The 25,188-nt window shown below is 43.5% G+C and overlaps 1 long non-coding RNA gene across 1 annotated transcript in view; it reads right to left on the bottom strand.

Moving 5' to 3' along the window:
• Window positions 1–265: 265 nt before the first annotated feature.
• The window catches only part of LOC130356425 (uncharacterized), a 368,756-nt gene continuing 343,833 nt past the window's right edge, over window positions 266–25,188 (bottom strand). The window contains exons 3-4 of the long non-coding RNA XR_008888877.1: window positions 4,143–4,381; window positions 266–347 (exon numbers count right to left, since the gene is read on the bottom strand). This is a non-coding gene — a long non-coding RNA (uncharacterized LOC130356425). The remainder of the gene's footprint in view (window positions 348–4,142; window positions 4,382–25,188) is intronic.

Raw genomic sequence — 25,188 nt, 5'->3', positions numbered from 1 at the left:
CCCCATCCTTAATGAAGTAAAATGTCCCCTCTTCCCCATTCCCAAATGCCCTATGAAATCTGCACTCATTACACTCCATTACCCCCAAACAAACCCCCTGCTTGCTTTAAGCCCCATGCGGCCAGAGGGGATGCAATACAACACTTTACGACTGTGCTGCAGGCCAAGACATCAGGGGGAGAAGCCAGCACCACACAGACGCTAGAGATCTGGGGAGGAAGAGAAGGATTACAGTGCGGCCCAGGCAAATAAAGAAGCAGGACCAACTTCACACTGACAGAATTTATGCTGTGTGTCCATTTTGCTGTGTGCTCCTGCAGTCCTGGCTTATAGTCCTCCTGGGAATCCTACTGGCACAGATAATATTATAAGTAACTATAATACAGTGGACTTTGCATGCAGCTGTACAATGTTTTAATAGGGGTGCCATTGACTGTACAAGACCTTGTATTTTGCATGACAAATTATAGAACTTGTAGTTGCATGACAAAAGAATAATTCCAGTGGATACAGTATATTTTTGTAATCTTTTTCTGGAGGAAATGTGAAAAAACAGCCATCTTGCAGTTTTTTTTCCCTAATTTTTTTTTACAAGCAGTAAAATTAACATTTTATCTTTGACTGCTGGAACCCCCAAGGATCATGAGAATGGTGTTCAATATTTCCCTGAATAAATAGAGCAGCAGTGCGCATATATGGCCAGCTCTCCATGCATTCTCTATTGGCCCTACTAATGTATTGCAGTGTTTGTCTAACTATCTGCATCAGGGGTACTCAACTATTTTTAGTGAGGGTCTGCTTATTTAGGTGAATCTGCCATCTGGTGAAGGTCCGAGCTGAATGCTAAGGCCTGGCTCAACTAGCGGCCACAGTGCCATGAAAGAAATAGGTGCTGCCTGTTGTAGAACATAATTGTTACCCTAATAATAAGTCACAGGGTAATTAGTGTGGAGGAATTAACTCTACTGTTCCCTGTATGACCTGAATACTGCCACACACTGCACCCCTGCATATAATACTGTTACACACTGCGCCTCGTCATATAATACTGTTGAGCACTGTACTCTTGAATGTAATATTGCTGCACACTTTGCCCTTAAATATATTACTGCTGCACACAGTGCCCCTGGTATAATACTGCCACACACTGTGTAACGGGTATTAAACTGCCACACACTGTGCCCCTGAATATATTACTGCCATGCACTGTGCCCCTAGTGTAATACTGCCATACACTGTGTCCCTGGTATAATACTGTCACACACTGTACTCCTAGTATAGTCCTGGTATAGTCCTGCTACACACTGTGCCCCTGAATATATTACTGTCATACACTGTGCCCCTGAATATATTACTGCCACGCACTGTGCCCCTAGTGTAATACTGCCAGACACTGTGTCCCTGGCATATTACTGTCACACACTGTACCCCTGGTATAGTCCTGCTACACACTGTGCCCCTGAATATATTAATGTCACACACTGTGTCCTTGAATGTATATTAGGGCCACAAACTTTCCCCTGGTGTAATACTGCCATACACTGTGTGCCTGGCATAATACTGTCACACACTGTGCCCCTGGTATAGTCCTGCTACACACTGTGCCCCTGAAGATATTACTGTCACACACTGTGTCCCTGAATATATATTATGGCCACAAACTTTGCCCCCGGTCTAATACGGACCCACACTGTGTCCCTGAGTATAATACTGCACGTGCTTTTGCCCCAAAAATAAAATTGACAAACACTGTGATTTGTACCTCTTTGTCCCTTAAAACAATGAATAAGATGTTTATGCCCTCTCAATGAATGATGCCACTGTGCCCCCACATGAACTGTAGCACTATGTCCCCACATGAACAGTGCCACTGTGCCCCCACATGAACTGTGCCACTGTGCCCCAACATGAACTGTGCAATAAATAATTCCCTGTGACTCTCTAGCTGTTTAAAACTACAACTCCCATTATGCACAGACAGAAGATCATGATCGGAGCTGTAGATCTGCAACATTTGGTAGTGTTACAGGTGGGGGAACACAACTATTCACCTCCTATGTCCTCTTCTAGCCAGGCCTGGCCAGGGGAGAATGATGCACACAGCGGTAATTGCGCCACGTGCATCACAGAAGAAGTGCCAGGTAGGGAAGCAGAAAACATAGTCACATTTAGCAATTCAATTGTATCAATGTCTTAAAGGCCAGCTGGCGGTCTAGATGACTGGTGTTTGGGGTCCGGATCGGGGCCTGTGACTCCATTCGGGACCTATGGGCTATTAAGCAAACTTAAGAGTGCTGCCTATTGCACTTTTGAAATAACAAATAGGATCTGGCCATAGAAATCAATGGTGCCCACGTTTCCTGTTCACAGTTTAGGTCAGCATCCTGTTTTCGACAGTGTGCAGATAAATATGACGAACATGTGCATTAACATAGTATGAATCTACCCTAAAGTCCATGTAGCTTCACTTACGCCTACAATGATAAATGCCCCCCAATGTTTTAGTGCTGACAGAGTAAAATCCAAGATTTAATTACAGATATGACAGGTAGAATTGTGCTTCAAAACAACAGAAAACAGCAGAATGACAAGAATGTGAGCATGGAATCTAAAATTAAAACTGCGCATTTGTATAAAATTTTTGCAGTGGTTTTTGTGATGATAGTAAAGTGTATGCCATACTATTACCACAGTAACTATAAAACTTTATGTCTCAACATTTTTGCAAAAGCTTCACCTCTGTTAGCCAGACAGATAGGAATTATAAGCCATTTTGAATTAATGTGTGTTCATAGAACACTAGTGAACCTCCAAGATGGGTAGAGATTTATGGGCATACCCAGATTGAGGGAATTAATCTCTAACTGGTGGGGAGTCTGACCACTGGGACCCCACTAATCCCTAAAAAAAGCATCTTCAGCTATTTATTAATTTGATATGAATGCACATACTTTCTTGCTTTCACCAAAGCTCACATCTTTATAAATGTAACTACTCCTTAACATTTTGTTTAATAACCTAAGAGCCCCTGCATCAGCTTCTGCTCCCAACTTCTTATAGACAGTCCCTCTCTCCCTTAGTATCCCCTGTCCACTCTTGGAGCCCCTGCTGCCTTCTTCTCCCACAAAACCCCTGCTTCTTTGTATCACCCCACTCCACATACAGGGCCACACACCCAGACTTCTTGGCAGTATTGGGGTCCAATTGCTGATGTCTGCCCTGGCCAGAAGTGACTAACCACAGGAGACGTTGGGCCCCTTTATTTGTCTGGGCCCCTGACAGAAGTGTAATTCCCTGATGGTGATGCTCACCCTTTCATACAGAACTTGACATAAGCAGATAACAACCAAAGGACTCCCATTCAGTGAAAATGTTTTTATCATAAGAAATGGAAATTAGAATGGAAATATCTGCTATAACATTAGGAAAAGAGATGATAGAAATGCTTTGTTGATCTGGACATAAATTCTAACAAAGAATATAAAGATTTTATTTTTGCAAAGTGATAAGTTCTTCCGGCTACATGATAAAACCAATGTACATGTCCTATCCCAGAGGCTCAGGATGTCTAGAACTTCAGCTCCAATGAGACTAAGATTATTGGCCCAGATTTACTAAAACTGTCTAATTCTTATATAGTGTAAACTTAGACCAGACAGTCTAAGCAAGCCCCAAATATTAATTGACTTAGGCTATAACAAAAATATGGCCAAATTAGGATTTAAGCATTGAAATATTTGTAAAGTCTATGGAATAGTAGTCAGTGCACATATTATATAACAACGACCATAATTCCAAATGGCGTTAAACTAATGAGCATGTTACATAAGGACAGTTGCCACAATGTTTCTGGATGATAACTATGTTTTTCTAAGCCTGGATAACCCCATTTAAACTGTGCCAGAAATTTACTCCAGAATTCTGGTACATTTTTGTCACATGATATCATATCTTAGGTTACACCAACTTTTTCTTAAACCATGCCCCCTTTTGAAAAGTGCCAGAAAAGTGTATAAATGTGGCATTACTCAATTTGGCCCACTTGTAATAGTCAATCTGGCCTATTACATCTGGAGTCCTGTGATAATGAGAAGTATATAGAAGAAGATGATAGACAATTCTAGTTTACTATGATGTCCTACCTGTACGGTCGATCAGATGGATGTTGTCGGTCCGGAGTGGTCTCTTACACTTCTCTTCCTTGCTGGAAGTTTTCCTCCTTTTACAGGTCATCCAGGCACAGATATTTTGCAGGAATGCCAATAAACCTTTTCTTTCTTGGTATCTTGGCTGTACTGGGCAGCTCCTCGATATTATTTCCACTGTCCTGGTCTTTGCTCACCTTTCTTCCCATTTTCTCCTTTCTCCACTCCTTTTTTGCCTTTATTGTATGAGAATGGCAAAGAAGATAAAGTGACTAGAAAACTACATCAATGGGCAGTGAGTTCTCACATGTAATGTTGTTATACTCTAGTGAGCGAATGAGAGACTGCTCTTTGCATCTGGCTGAGTAATCTATCTGCTATTATGATGTCACCAGCCCGATTGTCATGTCATCAGCCAAGGCTTCTTTGTTTCATCAACCAATCAGCTGTTAGGTTATTGAGAGGTGCTCCGAATAGTTTCTTTCCACAGTTATAAAAGTCAGGGGATACACATGTTTAGTGTATACTACACTTTATACATATCTATATTTCCATATATATTCATTAGATAGCAATATATATATTTATGTATTTAAAGATCTGTATACCACTCTTCCAATTTTTCACATGTTCTTCTATATAAAGGTTAAAAAAGAAATGAACCAATTGTGTCTTGGTGCCACATGATTTAAAAAGCATACACACCTGCTTTCTTTTTTTTTCTACAGCACCACACCTGTCTTTACGGTACATATGTTATTGCAAATCCCCTCCATTCACTTCAATGGGTCTGAGCTACAATACCACACATAAACTAAAGACTAAAGCGATGTATGTTTCCATCTCCCAAACCAGAGTTTTCTAACCAGTGTGCTTCCAGCTGTTGTTCCAGCATGCTGGGATTTGTAGTTTTGCAACAGCTGGAAGTGCACTGCTTGGAAAACAGTATCCTAGACCAGGGGCGTAGCTAGAAAACACAGGGCCCCGGTGCAAAAATTTGCCAGGGCCCCCCTATCACCTGACAACCCTCTTCCCCAATCCCAGACGACCCCTTACTCGGCCGCTCAATGATATCAGTGACTACTGCACTGATGAGACACAGTCAGGAGAATACACAACGATATAAGTGACTGACAGGCAGGGCCAGACAGACAAAACATATGCCCGGGCATTTAAGAATAAGCAGCCCATTTACTACTGGGGATCCAACTGCTGGTACCCCCACCACCTTGGTTCCAGTTGCTCTCCAGCTGTTATAAAGCTATAACTCCCATCATGTCTGGAGAGCCTAGACATTATGGGAGTTGTTGTTTTGCAACAGATGGAGAGCCACAGATTAGGGTACTTCATCACCCATCATCACTGCAGAACTAACAAGTGACTACAGCTGATGGGACAGTCAGGAGAAAACACAATATGAAAGACCTGAGTGACGTCTTCTCTGTTGTCTTTTCTTTTCTTCTCCAACTGTTCCAGAAACCAGGACTTCCTCCAGCTCCATCTTCTCTGCAGAGTCTGATAACTGGACATCATAGGTTCTCACTTTGTCAGTAGATCCTCATATGAAGACAATAATCATTATTATTCTGCTAAATACTGTACCCCCTGAATATAATACTGCCACACACTGTATCCCTTGAATATAAAACTACCATCCACTGTACCTCCTGCATATAATACTGCCACCCACTGTACCCCTGAATATAATACTGCCATCTACTGCACCCCCTGAATATAATACTGCCACACACTGTATCCCCTGAATATAATACTGCCACACACTGTACCCCCTGAATATAATACTGTCATCTACTGTACCCCCTGAATATACTACTGCCACACACTCTACCCCTGAATATAATACTGACACACACTGTGCCCCTTGAATATAAAACTACCATCCACTGTACCTCCTGCATATACTGCCACCCACTGTACCCCTGAATATAATACTGCCACACACTGTACACCCTGAATATAATACTGCCAACTATTGTACCCCCTGAATATAATACTGACACACACTGTACCCAGTGGCGTTGCTAGGGTTGGTGTCACCCGGTGCGGTAGAAAATGGTGTCACCCCCATACCTCCCCCCAGTAAGTTTTTAGCCTGTTGTGACAGACACCACTGTTGTAGCGCATTGTGAGAAATTCCAGTATAATAATCAGATTTACCAGTTGCCACAGAATGGGAAAGTGTTAAAGAAGTTTTCACCATTTAAATATACAGCTCCCAGAATTACTTAAAGGGGTACTCCACTGGAAAACATTTACTTTTATATCAACTGGTGCCAGAAAGTTAAACAGATTTTTAAATTACTTTTATTTAAAATCTTAATACTTACAGTACTTATAAGCTGGTGTATGCTCCACAGGAAGTTGCGTAGTTCTTTCCAATCTGACCACAGTGCTATTTGCTGACACCTCTGTCCATGTCAGGAACTGTCCAGAGCAGGATAGGTTTGCTATGGGGATTTGCTCCTACTATGGACAGTTCTTGACATGGACAGAGGTGTCAGCACAGAGCACTGTGGTCAGACAGAAAATAAATTAAAAAAGAAAATAACTTCCTGTGAATCGCTTATACAGCAACTAATAAGTACTGGAAGGATTAAGATTTTTAAATAGAAGTAATTTACAAATCTGTTTAACTTTGTAGCACCAGTTGATTAAAAGAAATGTTTTCCAGTAGAGTACCCCTTTATGCAGTGGTGAGGTTATGCTGGGAGTTGTAGTTTCACTGACCATAACTGTAGAACTGACAAGCGACTACAGCTCTGATAGGACATAGAGAGGAGAATGTACAATGATGTCAGTGACGTCTTCTCTATAGTCTTCCCTTATCTAATTCAGATGGTACATACCGCCTGGTCCAGCTAAAACTTCTCTCTGTAGAATGTGACGCCCAGACGTCTCCTCACTATGTCAGCGCATTCTCATCCTCTATATGAAAACAATTATTATTATAAACCTGCCAGACACTGTATCCTCTAAATATAATACTACTATACACTATACTCTTTGATTATAAACCTTCCATACACCATACCCACTGAATATAATAATACCACACACTGTACATTCTGAATATAATACCATCACATACTGTACCCTCTGAATATAAATCTGCCACATACTGTACCCCTGAATATAATACTATCACATACTGTACCCTCTGAATATAATACTACCATATACTGTACCCTCTGAATATAAATCTGCCACATACTGTACCCCTGAATATAATACTATCACATACTGTACCCCTGAATATAATACTATCACATACTGTACCCTCTGAATATAATACCAACACATACTGTACACTCTGAATATATTACTACCACCCACTGCGCCCTCTGAATATAATACTTAGAGATGAGCAAACTACAGTAAATTCAACTCGTCACAAACTTCTCGGCTCGGCAGTTGATGGCTTTTCCTGCATAAATTAGTTCAGCTTTCAGGTGCTCCCGTGGGCTGGAAAAGGTGGATATTGTCCTAGGAGAATCTTTCCTATGAATGTATCCACCTTTTCCAGCCCACCGGAGCACCTGAAGGCTGAACTAATTTACGCAGGATAAGTCATCAACTGCGTAGCCGACAAGTTCGTGACGAATCGAATTTACTGTAAGTTTGCTCATCTCTAATAATACTACCACAAACTGCGCCCTCTGAATATAATACTATCACCCACTGTGCCCTCTGAATATAACACTACCACAAACTGCGCCCTCTGAATATAACGTTGCTATACAGTGCACCCTCTGAATATAATACCACAACCGCAGTAACACCCCTCAACATCCGTTAGCTGATGCTATTACCATGGGAGGGGGGTATTGGTGGTGTTGCTAGTGGATGATCGGGGTGCTACTACTGGGGGGGGGGGGTGTTGCTGAAGGATGATGAGGGTGCTACTGGCCATCCCCCCTGGCAGTATCACCCCCATCATCCATTGGCAGGATCATCCTCCTGGCAGGAGCACCGCCATCATCCACCATCAGGATCTGCTGATGGAGGTGCTGCTGGGGGGGGGGGGTAGTTGCTGGCGGATGATGAGGGTGCTACTGCCAGGGGGGGGAGCATTAGGTAGGCAGCAGTTCCCCCACATTAGGTAGGTAGCAGTTTCCCCACATTAGGTAGCATCTTTTCCCCACATTAGGTAGCATCTTTTCCCCACATTAGGCAGCAAAGATTCCCCACATTTGGTACCAGTTTCCCCACATTAGGTAGGTACCAGTTACCCCGCATTAGGTAGCAATTTCCCCATATTAGGTAGCACAGATTTCCCACATTAGGTAGCAGTTTCCCCACATTCGGTAGCACAGATTCCCCGCATTAGCTAGCATAGACTCCCCACATTAGGTAGCATAGACTCCGCACATTAGGTAGCATATACTCCGCACATTAGGTAGCATAGACTCCCCACATTAGGTAGCATAGACTCCCCACATTAGGTAGCATAGACTCCCCACATTAGGCCGCAGGTTCCCTTGCAGGTTCCCCACAATGCGTCAAAGTCTCCCCACACACACATGCACACACACACAAAAAAAAAACCACATACAACACAGAGAGACACACACACAAACACACACAGTCATAGAGACACACACTCACAGACAGACACACAGAGTCACACAGTCACACACACACAGAGTCACACACAGAGTCACACACACACAGAGTCACACAAACACACAGTCACACACAGAGTCACACAAATACACAGAGTCACACACACACTCAGAGAGTCACACAGACACACACAGTCACACACACACACACAGAGTCACACACACAAACATAGATAGAGACAGACACACACACTCACCCATCCGGCGCAGCGATCCTTCTCACCGGGCGCAATGCGAGTGACGTAACTGACGTCCCCCTGCGCGGCCATGCGGTGTGACGTCAGGCCGACGCTGACGTGGGAGCGGAGGCCGGGCACAGTAATGGTGAAGGTGAGAGGGGGGGGGGGGGCGTGATGACGGACGGGCGCACTGAAAGGGGGGGGTTGCTAACGGACGGGCGCACCGCACACACAGCACAGGGGGGGGGGTGCTGACGGATGGGAGGCCGGTCGGGCACATAGGGGGGTGTCAGTGTAGCTGGGGAGGGGGTGTGGGTGCTGCGGAGCGTCTTGGTGTCACCACATTAGGTTGGTGTCACCCGGTACGGGCCGCACCCCCCGCACCCGGGTCGCAACGCCACTGACTGTACCCACTGAATATAATACTGCCAACTACTGTACCCCCTAAATATAATACTGCCACACACTGTACCCCCTGAATATATTACTGCCACCTACTGTACCCCCTGAATATAATACTGCCACACACTGTACACCCTGAATATAATACTGCCACCTACTGTACCCCCTGAATATAATACTGCCACACACTGTACCCCCTGAATATAATACTGCCACACACTGTATCCCCTGAATATAATACTGCCAACTACTGTAACCCCTGAATATAATACTGCCACACACTGTACCACCTGAATATAATACTGCCAACTACTGTACCCCCTGAATAAAATACTGCCACCTCCTGTTCTTCCTGAATATAAAATTGCCACCTCCTGTTCCCCCTGAATAAAAGATTGCCACACACTGTGCTCTCTGAATATAATACTACCACACACCATACCCTCTGAATATAATACTGCCACACGGTGCCCATGAACATAATACTGCCACCCACTGTACCCCTGAATATAATAATACTTCCACACACTGTGCCCCTGAATATAAACCCTCAAAAATAACCATGCTATACGATGTACCCTATGAATATAACCCTGCCACACACTACCTTCCAAATATAATAATCCCTTCATAATAATAATACTAATAATACTGTTACACACTGTTTCTTCTCAGTTTAGCTGAATCACACCTGTCCTCCTCCAGACCCCTCTGTCCTCCTCCTGGCTCCTCTGTTCCAACCCCCCTTTCCTCCCAGACCCATAAGTCCTCCTACATGCTCCTCTTCCCCCCTCCCTAGACCACTAAGTCCTCTCCAGGCTCCTCTGCCCCCTCCCCAGACCCCAGAATCCTGCTCTAGGCTCCCCTGCCAAAATCTCCAGACCCCAAAGTCAGAACCATATCCAATCACCTCCTGTCCCCCCACATTGTTGAACAGTATATGTATTTATGTATGATAGATGTGTATGAGACTGATGTATGTATGGTAGATGTATGGTTATGATATTTGTGTGTATGATAGATTTATGATACATATACACAGCATACACCCATCTATCATACATACACACACCTATCATTCATACATACATCTATCATCCACACATAGATACATTCATCTAGCTTACACACATCTATCATACATACACACATCACAAATACACACACATGTACGCACACATCTAGCTTACACACATCTATGAAACATACACACATCATGCAAACACACGCCTGGCGCCTCCTACACCCCCCCACCCCTCCCACACACACATGCATAATACATACATATACATGCACATCATACACACACATACATTATACATAAACACATATCATACATACACCTGCCGCCTCCAGATCGCCCCGCATAATACATCTCCACACATCATACATACATACATCCTTCTACCTTATACACATCTCCACACATCATACATACATCTTGCTTACACACATCTATCATTCATACACACACCATTCATGCACACACATCATTCATACATCTTACATACAGTACATACACAATAATCATTCATACATCAAACATACAGTATATACACACATCATTCATACATCATACATACAGTACATACACAGTACATACACACATCATACATACACACACATGCCACCTTCCCCCACGTGCATAATGCATACATACACACATCATACTTAAACACATCATATACACACCCGCCGCCTCCAGATCCCCACGCATAATACATCTCCACACAACATATATACATCCTTCTAGCTTACACACATCTCCACACATTATACATACATACATGTTGCTTACACACATCATTCATACACCATACACACATCATACATACACCTTACATACAGTACATACACACATCATACATACACCATACATACAGTACATATACACAATCATACATACACCATACATACAGTACATATATGCACATCATACATACACCATACATACAGTACATACACACACATCATACATACACACTCTGCCTCTGGACCCCCACCCTCCCTCCGGACCTAAAATTAAGGCCAGGCAACTCGACCACCTGGCAACCCCTGCCGCTCCCCCGGAACCAAAATTAAGCCCCCCGCCACTCCTCCATTAACCCCTCCTCACTCACCTGCAGCCGCCATGAAGTTCAGCAAGGAGACCTGCTGGTGATCCGGTCCCTCCTCTGCGCTCACTGCTAGCCCGTTGCTGCAGGCATTAGGAGCGTGTCTGCAGTGCCTGTGCTGCATATGGTGAGGGGAGGAGGGGGGTGTACGTCTCGGCAACATTATGGTATGTGCTTAGGGGTTGTGGTAGAAGGTGGGGGGGTTGAGGTTAGCGCCACACTGGGCCTGGTACTGGCAGCGCCGCTGCCACAAGCCTCCCCTTAAGGCCCGGGACCTCGGTGGGGGAGGGGAGGGATGGGGGGTTTGAGGCTAGCGCCGGGCCTGGTACTGGCAGCGCCGCTGCCGCAGCGTCCATGGCAACAAGCCTCCCCTGCAGGCCCGGGACCTGGGGCTGTGCCTGGGGGCCCGACCTGCGGCCGTATCATAGTAAAGTTGCAGGGGGGCCCTGTGGGCCCCCTGTGCTAAGGAGCCCGGTCGCAATTGCCATCTTCACTGGGGGGCCTCTTCTCTGCGCTTTGGGCCCGGACCCGGAATAGTCACGTTGCCTTGAAGCGATGAGAAGAGGCCCTCCGGTGAAGATGGCAGCCCGAAACCACTACCCACCAGACGACCTCCCCACCGGACAGTCCTGCAGCACCGGACCAGCGCACTCTAACGTCCCGCCGAGCTGAGGTGAGTACAGAACTAAAGAGGGTGGGGGGGGGGGCTGGATGATGTCGAAGGCCGCAGTGGTCTTCCACCTGCGGACCTCCAGAGGTTTCAAAACTACAACTCCCAGCAAGCCCGGACAGCCGATGGCTGCCCGGGCTTGCTGGGAGTTGTAGTTTTGAAACATCTGGAGGTCCGTAGGTTGAAGACCACTGTATCAGACATTGACAAGCGGTGATGATGAAGGGGGGGCTGATGACATGTGGTGATAATGACAAGGGGATGATGAAGGGGGGGTGTGGGATGATGACAAGGGGATGATGAAGGGGTGGTGTGGGATGATGACAAGGGGATGATGAAGGGGGGTGTGGGATGATGACAAGGGGATGATGAAGGGGGGGTGGGATGATGACAAGGGGATGATGAAGGGGTGTGTGGGATGATGACAAGGGGATGATGAAGGGGGGTGTGGGATGATGACAAGGGGATGATGACAGGTGGTGATGATGAAGGGGGGATGATGACAGGCAGTGATGATGAAGGGGGGATGATGACAGGCGGTGATGATGATGAGGGTGTTAATGACGGGGGTCTGGATGATGACAGGGGGGATGATGTATTTCCCACCTTAGGCTTATACTCAAGTCAATAACTTTTCCTGGGATTTTGGGGTAAAATTAGGGCTTATATTCGGGTCGGCTTATACTCGAGTATATACGGTAGTATTTTGTCTTCTGGCTCTTGTTCCTTTTTCTTTTATATATCCATTTTTCTGCTGGTGGCCTGCACTTTTATGTTACCCTCCAATCCATGGTTCAGTCCAGTGTTTGCTTACAGCAGCTAGGACTCTGTCTGCTGATTGGTTGATGTAAGACACATCTATCTAACTCTGGAGTTATCTAAGCAATATAAAGGAAGATGTATTAAAATCTGCAAAGAGGGAAAGAAGCTGAGTGGCCCATAGCAACCAATCAGATTGCTTCTTTCATTTTTTAAAAGGCCTCTGAAAAAAGAAAGAAGCAAACTGATTGGTTTCTATGGGCAACTCAGCAACTTTTCCTTTGGACAGGTTTTGATAAATCTCCTCCATGGTCTTTGGTGGTACGATTTGCATTAGTGGTGTAACTCTCACTAATGTCAACATTTAGGGTAGGGTCACACTTAAGGGATCCACAGTGTGTTTTACAGTGGCATCCGCCAGTTACCAAACTTATAGTGTGCCTCCAGCAGTTAGAACTAACCCGAATGCCCCTCAGCCTGCTCACAGCGGCAATACTCCGCTCTGAGCAGACACGCATGAGGCCTGCAAGACACCGCTTGTAGTCAGACATCGCAGAGCAGCCGCGTTGTCTGAGTACATTGCGCATGCGTGCGGCGACTCAGTGTACACAGACTTCGTGGCTACTCGCTAATTTTTGAGAGCTGTAACTTTTTTTTATTTTCATACCTACAATTTTGTGTGTTGGCAAATTTTTTCCATGAAGAGTTGACATTCCTAGTGGTGTCATTTTGGTGTACATTGGACATTTTGATCACTTTTACTGTTTTTTTTTACAGAGGCGGCATTGGCACGGTTTTTATTTTATATTTTGAGCACAGGGAAACATAAGACCCTGTGCCCAAATGGAGGCCTCCTCCTCCCCTTATAGCCTTCCTTTCCATTTCCATAAGTGGTGTCTTTACAAATTTTTTACGGTAATTCTTGCTAATAGCAGTATATTGGAACTGTGTGGGGTCTTGTTTTTTGCAGGATAGGTAGCGGTTTTGAATAGTACTAATTTTGGGTATATCTGACATTTTGATCACATTTTATTACATTTTTTGTGAGGAGGCATTACCCAAAATCAGTAATTTTGGCAAGATTATTATTATTATTTTTTACGGTGTTCACCATGCATTATCAATAACATGATAAATTCATTATTCAGGTCGGTACGATTATGGTGATACCTAATATATGTACTTTATTTGATGGTTTACTACTTTTGCAAAAAAAACTATTTTTGATAAAAATTCTTGTTAGTGCATCGCTACTTTTTGAGAGCTGTATTCTTTTCGATTTTTTACACCGACAATGTTGTGTGGTGGCAATTTTTTTCCATGAAGAGTTGACATTCTTAGTGGTTCCATTTAGGAGTACGTGGGACATTTTGATCACTATTTATTTTAGTTTTACAGAGGCAGCATTGGCACAGTTTTTATTTAATATTCTGAACACAGGGAAACATAAGACCCTGTGCCCAAATGGAGGCCTCCTCCACCCCTTCTAGCCTTCCTTTCCATCTCCATAATTGGTGTCTTTACCAATTCTTTGCCGTAATTCTATTGGAACTGGGTGGGGTCTTGTTTTTTGCAGGAAATGTAGCGTTTTTGAATAGAACAAATTTTGGGTATATCTGATATTTTGATCACATTTCATGAAATTTTTAGTGAGGAGGCATTACCCAAAATCAGTAATTTTGGCAAAAGTATTATTATCATTTTTACGTTGTTCACCGTGCATTATCAATAACTTGATAATTTCATTCTGCAGGTCGGTAAAATTATGGCCATACCTCATTTATGTACTTTATTTGATGTTTTATTACTTTTACAATATCAAAAAACTATTTTTGATTAAAAAAAAATCTTGTTAGTGTATCGCTACTTTTTGAGAGCAGTATTCTTTTTTATTTTTTATACTGACAATGTTGTGAGATGGCAAATTTTTTCCATAAGGAGTTGACATTCTTAGTGGTACCATTTATGAGTATATAGGACATTTTGATCACTTTTTATTTTAGTTTTTCAGAGGCGGAATTGGCACAGTTTTTATTTAATATGTTGAACACAGGGAAACATAAGACCCTGTGCCCAAAATGTTGCCTCCTCCTCCCCTTATAGCCTTCCTTTCCAGCTCCATAATTGGTGTCTTTACCAATTCTTTGCTGTAATTCTTGCTAATAGCAGTATATTGGAACTGTGTGGGGTCTTGTTTTTTGCAGGATAGGTAGCAGTTTTGAATAGTACTAATTTTGGGTATATTTGACATTTTGATCACATTTCATGACATTTTTAGTGAGGAGGCATTACCCAAAATCAGTAATTTTGGCAAGAGTAGTATTATTATTTTTACGGTGTTCCCCGTGCATTATCAATAACATGATAATTTCATTTGGCAGGTCGGTACGATTATGGCGATACCTCATTTATGTACTTTATTTGATGGTTTATTACTTTTACAATATCAAAAAACTATTTTTGATTAAAAAAAGGAGATTTTTTAATACTTACCGTAAAATCTCTTTCTCGAAGGATCCATTGGGGAGACACAGACCATGGGTGTATGCTGCTGTCTCTAGGAGGTATGACACTATGGCAACAAAAAAGTCGTCTCCTCCTAGCAGGATAGGCCCTGAGCTAATCAGTTTTAGTACCAGAGCAATAGGAGAGGACCGACAGGTGAAGGAAAAAACACGAACTTTCCGAGAACCAGAAGAAAAAATATAACTGAAAACACCCTCGGACAGAGACAGTGGCATACCAAGGGGGGGAGAGGGGGGGGTGCTCTGCATTTACCTATAGGGAAGGGGGGAGAGGGAGGGGGGTTGCTCTGCATTTACCTATAGGGAAGGGGGGAGAGGGTGGTTGGGGTGCTCTGCATTTACCTAAAGGGAAGGGGGAGAGGGGGGGGTGCTCTGCATTTACCTATAGGGGAGAGGGGGGTGCTCTGCATTTACCTATAGAGAAGGGGGGAGAGGGGGGGTGCTCTGCAATTACCTATAGGAAAGGGTGGGAGAGGGGGGTGCTCTGCATTTACCTATAGGGAAGGGGGGAGAGGGAGGGGGGTGCTCTGCATTTACCTATAGGGGAGGGGGGGTGCTCTGCATTTACCTAAAGGGAAGGGGGGAGAGGGGGGTGCTCTGCATTTACCTATAGGGGAGAGGGGGTGTGCTCTGCATTTACCTATAGGGAAGGGGGAGGGGGGTGCTCTGCATTTACCTAAAGGAAAGGAGGGAGAGGGGGGTGCTCTGCATTTACCTATAGGGGAGAGGGGGGTGCTCTGCATTTACCTATAGGGAAGGGGGGGTGCTCTGCACATACCTATAGGGAAGGGGGGGAGAGGGGGGTGCTCTGCATATGCCTATAGGGAAGGGGGGAGAGGGGGTGCTCTGTATTTACCTATAGGGAAGGGGGTGCACTGCATATACCTATAGGGAAGGGGGAGAGGGGGAGTGCTCTGCATATACCTAGGGCTGAGCGGTATGACCATATATGTGTATCACAGTATTTTTTTTAACTTACGGCGGTTCCACGGTATATAAGGGTATTCCTCCCCCCCAAAATCACGTGACCCGCCAGCACTGTTCTGCTCCACCCAATTAATGATCAGCCCAGCGGGGTACTACTCACATATGTCAAGCACTGCCCTCCTCCTCTTTGTTGGGGGCCGCCGGCGATGGATCTCACTGTACGCCAGTCGTCTCCAACCTGCGGACCTCCAGTTGTTGCAAAACTACAACTCCCAGCATTCCCGGACAGCCGGCGATGGAACTCTCTGTACGCCAGTGGTCTCCAACCTGCAGACCTCCAGTTGTTGCAAAACTACAACTCCCAGCATGCTGGGAGTTGTAGTTTTGCAACAGCAGGAGGTCCGCAGGTTTGAGACCACTGCTGTACACGGCTTCATACATGACAGTGGGCTCAGCCTATCACTGGCCAGGGCGGGGCATCGCTCTGGCCGGTGATAGGCTGACGGCTGTCCGGCATTCTCGTCCCCAGCGTGCGGCCGACGTGGGTGAGTTACGTTTATTTTCTGTATCTTTTGCAGCCCGGGCATAGGTATACAGCGTACAGCAGTGGTCTCAAACCTGCGGACCTCCAGCAGTTGAAAAACTACAACTCCCAGCATGCCCGGCTGTCCGGGAATGCTGGGAGTTGTAGTTTTGCAACATCTGGAGGTCTGCAGGCTGGAGACCACTGGCATACGGTATAGAGTTCCAGCGCCCGGCGGCCCCCAACAAAGAGGAGGAGGGGAGTGTTTGACATATGTGCGTAGTACCCAGCTGGGCTGATCATTAATTGGGGGGAGCAGAACAGTGCTGGCGGGTAACATAGGATTAGTTCCCCAATGTGGGGACAGCGCTGTGCTAGGCTGATAATACATTTCCGAGGGGGAGGGGCCCAACCGGTATTGCGGTATGGGGGAAAATTCATATCGTGCAGCCCAAAAAACTTGGTATTCGGTATGAACCGGTATACCGCCCAGCCCTAGATATACCTATGGGAAAGAGGGGGGTGTAGCTCTGCATATACCTATGGGGAAGAGGGGGAGGGGGGTTTAGCTCTGCATATACCTATGGGAAAGAGGGGGGGTGTAACTCTGCATTTACCTATGGGAAAGAGGGGGGTGTAGCGTAGCTCTGCATATACCTATGAGAAAGAGAGGGGGTGTAACTCTGCATATACCTATGGGAAAGAGGGGGTTACCTGGCTACCTACCTACCTGCCCTTTTACTATGCAGGACACCAAGGAGGGCATTATTACAGTTTGTGGGCCTATAGATGGGAAGATTGTGTAGAGGAGGGCACTGAATATATGCAGAGTCTGACATGTTTTTCCTGCAAATGTTAAGAGATCTACATGGCGGTCTTATCCGGACAGAGAAGAAAAGGAAAGAGGACCAGCTGATCAGAAAAGACGTAATTGTGAGTCCCAAAATTTAACTGTAATCGCTTATATGGTATACACATCCTGTGTACAGCTGATATCTACCGCCATATGGTCCTGTATATAATCACTTATAATCCTATTGTACACAACAGGTATGGTCCTGTACACAACCGAAATACTCATAGATCCTCTTTGAAACAAAACAATGTAAATCACCAGCTGACCATTACCAGTGAAAGAGGTGCCTAAAAAATACCTTTTATTTCCATTCTTAAAATTAATAAAAGCTTGTATTATGTCAGAAAATACCAAAACAAGGAGAAGAGAGCTGTTAAGATATTTCAAGGGAGTGCTGTATTGCTAAGACATAAGCACCTCCCCTTCTTTTATTTGAGTATGATAGTTGCAACTCAAATAATAGGAATTACTCCCTTAGTCATCCATTACTGGTGACTAGTTCACCCAACGCGTTTCTGTCACCTTTTTAAACGACTTCATCAGGGGAGTTTAACAGAACATCAAGAGTTACTTAAAAATAGTATATATGCCAGAGTCCAGTGACCCATCAGACAGTCAGAGATTATTTATAATTCTTCTCCACTACTGCCACTCATGCTCTCAATCAAGGGGATATAATAAACCGTATGGGTATGCCCCATTAAGAGTTGAAGTCCTCAGCCAGCGGGGGTTTAACCTGCAAAAGATAGAAAATAACAGCCAACAAAACGTGCAGCAATCATATATATGTGCCCCCTTCCAGGTAGTGTCACCAGCACAGCTTTGCTCACTCACTTATAACCCTCCAGCTGGTGTCCCTGCAAAACAAAAACCATATCCCTTCTCAGTATTCAAATCCTCGGGGAGGTTCCTGCAGAGAAACAAACAATCTCAAAACCGGAGTTACTCACAGTTCTGAGTCTTCATGTAGAATATGTCGGCAGCGCGCACTCTCGCAGTGGCGAAGAGACCGGCTGACTTCCAGCCCAGCGTGCTGCCGGGGAAGACGGCGTGACGTCCGATGCGCCCGCCCTGCTTCCCTAGGCGACGCGTCCCTGGGCGGTGCATAGTAACCAGCACACGCCGGGCGTGTATTAACTATTAGCGGTCCATGCAGAAGGTCAGTAAATGCATTTAGCTTGGTCAATTAGATATGTTTATTGGTTTCTGTGTATTATTATGGAGAAACTGATAGGAATCACAGTCAAAGCACGTATTATGCAACACTTAAGTTGGAATCAATAAAATGAAAGTGCTGCCCGCAGGGAATTATGAAACTATTTTTTATATATATATTATATATATATATACGCTTATGCCTGAGGTGGTACAGAGACAGTCTATAGATATGTATATACACTAAAGAGTAGATTGTATGGTTAGAGTGGCTGTTACACAGGACCTGATTGGTATCCATATAGACAATTCAATGGAGGTGATATACATATATGTACAGACCTCTACACATATGTATAGATAAAAAAGGTGGGTTGTTTTGGGTTGTTTTGCCCATATATCCTAATCCCACCCTGAAATAATGCTTGCACCTTTTTTATCTATACATATGTGTTTTACTCTTTATTTTATGTTAGTGTAGTGTTTTTAGGTTACATTCACACTGACGGCGGATTACACTGAGTCTCCCGCCAGGAGTTTGAGCTGCGGCTGCAGCTCAAACTTAAAACAGGGAACTCACTGTAATCCGCCGCCAGTGTGAATGTAACCTGTACATTCACATGGGAGGGGGGGGGGGGGGGGAACTACAACTCCCAACATGCACTGACAGAACGTGCATGCTGGGAGTTGTAGTTTTGCAACAGATGGAGGCACACTGGTTGGAAAATACTGAGTTAGGTAATAGAACCTATTACCTAACTCAGTATTTCCCAACCAGTGTGCCTCCAGCTGTTGCAGAACTACAACTCTCAGCATGTACTGATTGCCAAAGGGAATGCTGGGAGATGTAGTTATGCAACAGCTGGAGGCACGCAAGTACAACTCCCAGCATGCCGAGACAGCCATTTGCTGTTCCTGAATGCTGGGAGTTGTAGTTTTGCAAGATTTAGAGGGTTTCAGGCTGGAGATCACTGACAGTGGTCTCTAAACTGTGGCCCTCCAGATGTTGCAAAACTACAAATCTCAGCATGCTGAGACAGCAAACTGCTGTCTGGGCATGCTGGGAGTTGTAGTTTTGTAACATCTGGAGGGCTACAGTTTAGAGACCACTGTCAGTGATCTCTAGCCTGAACCCCTCTAAATCTTGCAAAATTACAACTCCCAGCATGCCAACACAGCAAACAGCTGTCAAGGCATGGTGGGAGTTGTAGTTTTGCAACATCTGGAGGGCCACAGTTTAGAGACCATTCTCCAAACTGTCGCTCTGCAGATGTTGCTAGGCAACAGACTCCCGGACATGCGGCGCCATAGTCACCTCCACCGCCGCCATGATCACAGCCGCCGCCGTCATCTGGAGCTCCGCCGCCGGGTAAGTGACCGCCGCTGCCACCGCTACTACACAGTTCCCCCCGCTGTGCCCGGACACGATGGGTGGGCATAGCGGGGGGGGGGGACCGAACTTTAACCCCCCCCCGCCCCCAGTCTGCTATTGGTCGGTCGCTCCGCCGATCAATAGCAGGGATAGGAGGGGTGGCACCCCTGCCACCTCACTTCTATCTCTTCAGGGGGATCGAGGGTGTCTTGGACACCCTCGAACCCCCTTATTTTATCGCGGCGCCGCCGTTGGTGGGCAGGGGGAGAGCGCTCCCCTGCAAACACCATAGATGCCGTGATTAGAACTGATCACGGCATCTATGGGGTTAATGCTGCAGGGACCGGCGCGATCGCGGCCCCGGCAGCTGCGGTGGGACTCCGGCTGTGATTGACAGCTGAGTCCCACCTGCGATCTCCTGCGCTGCCCGCGGCAGAGCAGGAGATCGCTTGGACGTATGTATACGTCCAATAGCGGGAAGGGGTTAATACCAACAATGTTGTTTGATGGCAAATTTGTTCCATGAAGAGTTGGCATTCTTAGTGGTACCATTTTGGAGTACATGGGACATTTTGATCACTTTTTATTTTAGTTTTACAGAGGCGACAATGGCTAGGTTTTTAATTAATATTTTGGGCCAGTGCCCAAAAGGAGGCCTCCTCCTCCCCTTATAGCCTTCCTTTCCATCTCCATAATTGCTGTCTTTACCAATTGTCTGTTGTAATTCTTGCTAATAGCAGTACTTGTGTGATGCCATTTTTTTTTCCACGAAGAGTTGACATTTGGAGACACAGGCTCCAAATGGAGGCCTCCTACTCCCCTTATAGCCTTCCTTTCCATCTCCATAATTGCTGTCTTTACCAATTCTCTATTGTAATTCTTGCTAATAGCAGTACTTATGTGATTACAATTGTTTTTCCATGAAGAGTTGACATTCGTAGTGATACCGTTTTAGAGTACAAGGGACATTTTGATCACTTATTATTTTAGTTTTACAGAGGTGGCATTTGCACAGTTTTTATTTAATATTTGAGCACAGGGAAACATAAGACCCTATGCCCAAATGAAGGCCTCCTCCTCCCCTTATAGCCTTCCCTTCCATCTCCATAATTGCTGTTTTTACCAATTCTCTGTTGTAATTCTTGCTAATAGCAGTACTTGTGTGATGACAATTTTTTTCCATGAAGAGTTGACGTTCGTAGTGGTACCATTTTGGAGTACATGGATCATATTGATCACTTTTTATTTTAGTTTTACAGAGGCGGCATTTGCACAGTTTTTATTTAATATTTGAGCAAAGACCCTGTGCCCAAATGGAGGCCTCCTCCTCCACTTATAACCTTCCTCTCCATCTCCATAATTGTGTCTTTGCAAATTCTCTGCTGTAATTCTTGCTAATAGCAGTATATTGAAACTGTGTGGGGTCTTATTCTTTACAGGATAGGTAGTGGTTTTGAATAGTACTATTTTTGGGTATACCTCACATTTTGAGCACATTTTATGATTTTTAGTGAGGAGTACTTGCCAAAATCAGTAATTTTGGCAAGATTAATATTATAACTTTTTACGTTGTTCACCGTGCATTATCAATAACATGATAATTTCGTTCTGCAGGTCGGCACAATCATGGTGTTACCTCATTCATGTACTTTATTGGATGGTTTATTACTTTTACACTAGAAAAACTATTTTTGATTAAAAAACAATTGTTTGTGCATTGCTACTTTTTGAGAGCTATATTTTTTTATTTTAATACCAACAATGTTGTTTGATGGCAAATTTGTTCCATGAAGAGTTGGCATTCTTAGTGGTACCATTTTGGAGTACATGGGACATTGATCACTTTTTATTTGAGTTTTACAGAGGCGACAAAGGCTAGGTTTTTATTTAATATTTTGGGCCTGTGCCCAAATGGAGGCCTCCCCCTCCCCTTATAGCCTTCCTTTCCATCTCCATAATTGCTGTCTTTACCAATTCTCTGTTGTAATTCTTGCTAATAGCAGTGCTTGTGTGATGCCATTTGTTTTTTTCCATGAAGAGTTGACATTCGTAGTGGTACCATTTTGGAGTACATGGGACAATTTGATCACTTTTTATTTTAGTTTTTCAGAGGCGGCATTTGCACAGTTTTTATTTAATATTTGAGCACAGGGAAACATAAGACCCTGTGCCCAAATGGGGCCTCCTCCTCCCCTTATAGCCTTCCTTTCCATCTCCATAATTGTTGTTTTTACCAATTCTCTGTTGTAATTCTTGCTAATAGCAGTATATTGAAACTGTGTGGGGTCTTATTTTTTGCAGGATAGGTAGCGGTTTTGAATAGTACTATTTTTGGGTATATCTGACATTTTGATCACATTTTGTGACTTTTTAGTGAGGAGTATTAGCCAAAATCAGTAATTTTGGCAAGATTATTATTGCTTTTTACGTTGTTCACTGTGCATTATCAAAAACATGATAATTTCGTTCTGCAGGTCGGCACAATTATGGTGATACCTCATTCATATACTTTATTGGATGGTTTATTACTTTTACACAAAAAAAACATTTTTGATTAAAAAAAAATAGTTTGTGCATCGCTACTTTTTGAGAGCTGTATTTTATTTTATTTTAATACCAACAATGTTGTTTGATGGCAAATTTGTTCCATGAAGAGTTGGCATTCTTAGTGGTACCATTTTGGAGTATATGGGACATTTTGATCACTTTTTATTTTAGTTTTACAGAGGCGACAATGGCTAGGTTTTTATTTAATATTTTGGGCCTGTGCCCAAATGGAGGCCTCCTCCTCCCCTTATAGCCTTCCTTTCCATCTCCATAATAGTTGTTTTTACCAATTCTCTGTTGTAATTTTTGCTAATAGCAGTACTTTTATGATGACAATTTTTTTTTCCATGAAGAGTTGACATTCGTAGTGGTACCAATTTGGAGTACATGGGACATTTTGATCACTTTTTATTTAAGTTTTATAGAGGTGGCATTTGCACAGTTTTTATTTAATATTTGAGCACAGGGAAACATAAGACCATGTGCCCAAATGGAGGCCTCCTCCTAACCTTATAGTCTTCCTTTCCATCTCCATAATTGGTGTCTTTGCCAATTCTCTGCGGTAATTCTTGCTAATAGCAATATATTGAAACTGTGTGGGGTCTTATTTTTTGCAGGATAGGTAGCGGTTTTGAATAGTACTATTTTTGGGTATATCTGACATTTTGATCACATTTTATGACTTTTTAGTGAGGAGTATTAGCCAAAATCAGTAATTTTGTCAAGATTATTATTATTGCTTTTTACGTTGTTCACCGTGCATTATCAATAACATGATAATTTCGTTCTGCAGCTCGGCACAATTATGGTGATACCTCATTCATATACTTTATTGCATGGTTTATTACTTTTACACTATAAAAAATATTTTTGATTAAAAAAAAATTGTTTGTGCATCGCTAATTTTTGAGAGCTGTCTTTCTTTTTATTTTAATACCAACAATGTTGCTTGATGGAAAATTTGTTCCATGAAGAGTTGGCATTCTTAGTGGTACAATTTTGGAGTACATGGGACATTTTGATTACTTTTTATTTTAGTTTAACAGAGGCGGCATTTGCACAGTTTTTATTTAATATTTGAGCATAGGAAAACATAAGACCCTGTGCCCAAATGGAGGCCTCCTCCTCCCCTTATAGCCTTCCTTTCCATCTCCATAATTGCTGTCTTTGCCAATTCTCTGCTGTCATTCTTGCTAATAGCAGTATATTGAAACTGTGTGGGGTCTTATTTTTTGCAGGATAGGTAGCGGTTTTGAATAGTACTATTTTTGGGTATATCTGACATTTTGATCACATTTTATGACTTTTTAGTGAGGAGTATTAGCCAAAATCAGTAATTTTGGCAAGATTATTATTATTGCTTTTTACGTTGTTCACCGTGCATTATCAATAACATGATAATTTCGTTCTGCAGCTCGGCACAATTATGGTGATACCTCATTCATATACTTTATTGCATGGTTTATTACTTTTACACTATAAAAAATATTTTTGATTAAAAAAAAATTGTTTGTGCATCGCTAATTTTTGAGAGCTGTATTTCTTTTTATTTTAATACCAACAATGTTGCTTGATGGAAAATTTGTTCCATGAAGAGTTGGCATTCTTAGTGGTACCATTTTGGAGTACATGGGACATTTTGATCACTTTTTATTTTAGTTTTACAGAGGCAACAATGGCTAGGTTTTTATTTAATATTTTGGGCCTGTGCCCAAATGGAGGCCTCCTCCTCCCCTTATAGCCTTCCTTTCCATCTCCATAATTGCTGTCTTTACCAATTCTCTGTTGTAATTTTTGCTAATAGCAGTACTTTTATGATGACAATTTTTTTTTCCATGAAGAGTTGACATTCGTAGTGGCACCATTTTGGAGTACATGGGACATGTTGATCACTTTTTATTTTAGATTTACAGAGGTGGCATTTGCACAATTTTTATTTAATATTTTGAGCACAGGGAAACATAAGACCCTGTGCCCAATTGAATGCCTCCTCCTCCCCTTATAGTCTTTCTTTCCATCTCCATAATTGTTGTTTTTACCAATTCTCTGTTGTAATTTTTGCTAATAGCAGTACTTGTATGATAACAATTTTTTTTTTCCATGAATAGTTGACATTCGTAGTGGTACCATTTTGGAGTACATGGGACATTTTGATCACTTTTGATTTTAGTTGAACAGAGGCGGCATTTGCACAGTTTTTATTTAATATTTGAGCACAGGAAAACATAAGACCCTGTGCCCAAATGGGGCCTCCTCCTCCCCTTATAGCCTTCCTTTCCATCTCCATAATTGCTGTCTTTACCAATTCTCTGTTGTAATTCTTGCTAATAGCAGTACTTTTATGATGACAATTTTGTTTCCATGAAGAGTT

Source organism: Hyla sarda, chromosome 2 (genome assembly GCF_029499605.1).
Source record: "Hyla sarda isolate aHylSar1 chromosome 2, aHylSar1.hap1, whole genome shotgun sequence".
In the NCBI taxonomy this organism is placed as follows: domain Eukaryota; kingdom Metazoa; phylum Chordata; class Amphibia; order Anura; family Hylidae; genus Hyla; species Hyla sarda.
Note: the sequence above shows the minus strand (reverse complement) of the source record. Positions and strands in the feature narration are given on the sequence as shown.